Consider the following 5,486-nt stretch of genomic DNA (forward strand, 5'->3'; position numbering starts at 1 on the left):
TTCTTCATTATTAAGACCCATTTTTTTTCTTCTAAGATGTCAACGTGGTCAGCTAAAAACACTTGGTTATAACTAAGACTAGCCAAATTACACAGTTAAGGCCAAAATTGTAAGTGGAAGTCTCTGGGGGAGGGCACTTCTATAATAATAAAAAGGCAAAGGCTCCTGTGGAAAAGGCATTTTGCACCTCACCCTTATTCTGTCTTCCAGCCTGGAACATGGACAGTGAGGCCTGGAGGTATAGCAGCCATAGTGTGATCACGAAACAACAAGCCATGAGGAAAATAGTAGATGTTCTATATATTAAAGGGCCAAAAAATGAAAAGACACTGGATCTCAGATGGCATCTCTGGAACCCTGAATCAAACCTGAACATCCTACTCCAGACTTCTTGTATAAGACAGTTGAAGCCGCTAGCATTAGTCAGGTTTTCTGTAACTTATAGTTGAAAAAACCCCTAACTAGTAGAGAATTTGATATCTTAAAGTGGAATCCTCAAGTAAAAGAATCTAAAGTGTGGGGGCCAGGCGCGGTGGCTCACACCTGTCATCCCAGCACTTTGGGAGGCCAAGGTGGGCGGATCACAAGGTCAGGAGTTTGAGACCAGCCTGACCAACATGAAGAAACCCCGTCTCTACTAAAAACACAAAAATTAGCCGGGCATGGTGGCGTGTGCCTGTAATCCCAGCTACTCAGGAGGCTAAGGCAGGAGAATCGCTTGAACCCGGGAGGTAGAGATTGCAGTGAGCCAAGATCGTGCCCCTGCACTCCAGCCTGGGTGACACAGTGAGACACTGTCTCAAAAAAAAAAAAGAATCTAAAATGTGAACTTGGCTAAGTAGAGGGAGGAAGGTAGTGAGATATGATGACCCAATATGTCAGGCTGGAAAGTCAGGACCTTTGTTGTGAAATGATAAAATATTTGGTCAGACCCTGGCATATCTTGAAATATGGACCAAATAGAAACCTAGGTGTAGTAATAGAAGAAGTGGTAGAAAAAGTTTAGAAAGTTAACTTGAGCTTGTTCCCTGCATCTTTCATCAAAGACCTACAAGAGTAGGATGCTGCTATTACAAAAAACTGAAACAGGTGTCATTGGCTTTGGGAGCAGGCAATGGGTGAAAGCCGGAAGGGTCTCTAGAAGATTATTAGTAATGATTTGAAGGACAGTGAGGAAATTGTTACTGGAATCTAGAAAAAAGAGATCCTCTTAGGTAATGGCAGCATGTCTGGCAACACTGTTGTCTGTGGTTACATGGAAAACAGAAAGGTACCTAATCAGTTTATGGATATGGGTAAGGAGATTTTTATGCAGAATACAAAAGTACCAATTGGCTTCTTCTGGCTGCCTATGATAAAATATGAGACTAGAAAGTTGAACTAGGCCGGGTGCGGTGGCTCACGTCTGTAATTCCAGCACTTTGGGAGGCCAAGGTGTGCAGACCACAAGGTCAGGAGATCGAGACCATCGTGGCCAACATGGTGAAACTCCATCTCTACTGAAAATACAAAAAACTAGCTGAGCATTGTGGTGTACGCCTGTAGTCCTAGCTACTAGGGAGGCTGAGGCAGGAGAACCACTTGAATCCCAGAGGCAGAGGTTGCAGTGAGCCAAGATCATGCCACTGCACTCCAGCCTGGCAACAGAGCGAGACTCCGTCTCAAAAACAAAAAAAATTGTTGAACTAAAGAAGGAACTACTCAGCCGGGAGGCCGAGGTTGCAGTGGGCCAAGATTGTACCATTGCACAGCCTGGGCGACAGAGTGAGACTCAAAAAAAAAAAAAAAAAACGGAACGAACTACTCAGCTTCTTAAAGAATTATAGAGGGCCCAGCACTGGCTTTCCAGCCAGCAAATTACTCTCAAACTAATAAATGGCCTTAGGGCAAACATCAAATCCAGATGCCTAACAGTAAAAAGGATCTCAGGATAAAGATGAAGTAAGTCAAAGGTAAGACCTTGTAATGAGACCTCAAAAAGATTTAAGGGCAAGCTTCCTAGATCTTCTCAGATAAATAATACAATGTCTAATAATTCTAGAAGTGTGCCTCTTAGGCTCTTTCAGACTAGAAGGCTTTTAGGAATCTCAAGGGCATTTACTCCCAGCACCCTGACTCTCAGTCCAAGCTGGAGAGAGACCAATCTTAAAAAGATTTGTAGGTATGGCTTTGTCTATTAAGTGAATTATAAACTGACGCACAGTGAGGCCACATTTTTACAGGAATTATATAATTTTGGACTAAAAGGGACCAAGATGGCTTAAAATCAAAAGAAGTTTTTGAGTCTTCAACTTCAAATGGGCAAGAACTAGGCTGAGAAAGCTACTTAGCTATCAACACAGATACTTCTTGTGGAAAATAGAGAGTTAACTCAGAAAATGAAGTCAAGAACCTAGAGGCCAAGAGCCAAGAAGAACCACTTATAGAGAGCAGAACTGGGCCCTAGTCAAGAATCTGGTGACATATGTCTGACTCAATTTCGGAATTGCTATGGACCAATGCACCAATTTGTGCTTCCAGTACACCACCACACCGTTAAGAATAGGAGTGTTTGTGGCAGTTATCTTTAAAAAAAAAAAAAAAAAAAAACAGAGTCTCACTCTGTCACCCAGGCTGGAGCGCAGTGGTATGATAGCTCAGTGCAATCTCCACCTCCCAGATTCAAGCGATTTTCCTGCCTCAGCCTCCCAAGTAGCTGGGATTACAGGCACATGCCACCATACCAAGCTAATTTTTGTGTTTTTAGTAGAGACGGGGTTTTGCCACTTTGGCCAGGCTGGTCTCAAACTCCTGAGCTCAAGTGATCCACCCACCTCAGCCTCCCAAAGTGTTGAGATTACAGGCATGAGCCAACAAGCCTGGATGGCAGTTATCTATCTTTATCTCACCTGTGAACATCAATTATGTTCTTCACAGGACTTCAGGCCAAGAGGAACCACATTTAAGGAGCCGTCCTGGAGGAACTGCACGGGAAGCCTTGTCCATATCTCTGGGCCTGTCTCAGATAATAAGATCAGAGACATCAAATTGATGCCTTAATGAGATGAGACTTTGTAGGTCTTGGGAAGGAGATTAGTGTATTTTGCATATGGGAAGGATGTGAATTGCAGTTGCTAGAAGACAGACTATGGTATTTAGTCTCCAAAGATGGTCACCGTCAATTTTATGCATGCTGCTCTTTACATTAAAAGATGTCTAGCCAGGCACGGTGGCTCACGCCTGTCATCCCAGCACTTTGGGAGGCCAAGGCAGGCAGATCACGAGGTCAGGAGTTCAAGACCAGCCTGACCAACATGGTGAAACCCTGACTCTATTGAAAATACAAAAATTACCTGGGCATTGTGGCGCACACCTGTAATCCCAGCTACTCAGGAGGCTGAGGCAAAAGAATCACTTGAACCCAGAAGGTGGAAGTTGCAGTGAGCCAAGATCACACCTCTGCACTCCAGCCTGGGTGACAGAGCAAGACTCCATCTCAAAAAAAAAAGAGAGATGTCTAATTCTCCTCCTCCCCTTAATTTGAGCCAGACTTAATGATTTATTTATCATTAGAATATAGCAGAAATGATGTCCTGGGATTTCTGAAATAAATCTTAACAAATGCCAGGCACAGTGTCTCATATCTGTATTCCCAGCACTTTGGGAGACCAAGGCAGGTGGGACCTTTGAGTCCAGGAATTTGAGACCAGCCTGGGCAACATGGTGAAACACTGTCTCTACAAAAAATGCAAAAATTAACCAGGTATGGTGGCGTGTACCTGTAGTCCCAGCCACTTGGGAGGCTGAGGCAGGAGGATCGCTTGACCCAGGGAGATGGAGGCTGCAGTCAGCCATTATTGCACCACTGCACCCGGGCCTGGGTGACAGAATGAAGCCCTGTCTCAAAAATAAATTAATTAATTTAACTAAAATTAAAATAAATAAATCTTAAGCCTACCAGCTTCCATGTAGGCCTCATGCAATGCTCACTTTGGAATTTGTCCTCTCAGGACCCTACTGCCATGCTCTAAGAAGCCCCAGCCACATAGAGAGGCCATGGTAAGCACTCCAGCTGGCAGTTCTAACTGAGATCCCAGCTCACATTCGGTATCAATTGCCACGCGTGTTAAGCAAGCTACCATAGATGTTGAGTTTGTTCAAACATTCAGATTACTCTAGCTCCAATTTCCACCTACATGGAAGACCCCACGTGAGAACCACCAACTAAGCCCAGTCTACCCACAGAACCATAAGAGATAATAAAGTTGTGCTCTCGGCCCGGCGCCATGGCTCACGTCTGTAATCCCAGCACTTTAGAAGGCCGAGGTGGGCAGATCACCTGAGGTTAAGAGTTCAAGACCAGCCTGACCAACATGGAGAAACCCGTCTCTACTAAAAATACAAAATTAGCTGGGCATAGTGGCACATGCCTGTAATCCCAGCTACTCAAGAGGCTGAGGCAGGAGAATCACTTGAACCCAGGAGGCGGAGGTTGCAGTGAGCAGAGATCACGCCACTTCACTCCAGCCTGGGCGACAGAGCGAGACACTGTCTCAAAAAAAAAAAAAAAAAGGAATGTACAATATAATACAGAATGTGTTGTATAGAATACAATACACTTGTTTTCTGAAAACAGGTGTACTGCCTGTCTTGGTCCATTTTGTATTGCTACAACAGAATACCACAGACTGGTATTCAAAACAAAACAGATATTTATTGGCTCACAATTCTGGAGGCCAGGAAGTCTAAGCTGGAGGGAGTAACACCTGGAGAAGGCCTTCTTGCTGCATCATCTCCTGGTGGAAGGGCAAAGAGAGGGAGAGAAATAAAAGATGAGGGGGACAAACTCATCCTTCTATAAGGAACCCGCTCCTGCGATAACAGCATGAATCCGTTCATTACAGCAGAGCCCTCATGGTCTAATCACCTGTTAATTACTGTTGCTTTGGAGATAAAGTTTCCAACACATGAACTTTGGGGAACACATTCAAACCATAGCACTGCCTATGGCCTGTTTTTTTTTTTTTGAGACAGAGTCTTGCTGTGTTGCCCAGGCTGGAGTCCAGTGGCCCAATCTCAGCTCACTGCAACCTCCATCTCCCAGGTTCAAGTGATTCTCCCATGTCAGCCTCCCGAGTAGCTGGGACTACAGGCATGCACCACCAAACCCAGCTAAATTTTTTGTATTTTTTGGTAGAGACAGGGTTTCACCATGTTGACCAGGCTGGTCTCGAACTCCTGGCCTCAAGGGATCTGCCTGCCTTGGCCTCCCAAAGTCCTGGGATTACAGGCGTGAGCCACCGTGCTCGATCTGACAAGGAATCCTTTAAATAAAGCTTTGCGGGATCGATTAGACTAATTCATATCTCTTGAGCAGATCCTGGTACAACTCATTACTTGCAGTATTGAATGTTAAGGTCTGTCCTTTATTCTGAAATTATACCTTTCCTCCTTCATTGGAACTGAAATTTTCTCTTTTTATGAAATGATAGTGATGGTAGATGGTA

The sequence above is a fragment of the Symphalangus syndactylus genome, chromosome 12 (assembly GCF_028878055.3).
Source record: "Symphalangus syndactylus isolate Jambi chromosome 12, NHGRI_mSymSyn1-v2.1_pri, whole genome shotgun sequence".
Lineage (NCBI taxonomy): Eukaryota > Metazoa > Chordata > Mammalia > Primates > Hylobatidae > Symphalangus > Symphalangus syndactylus.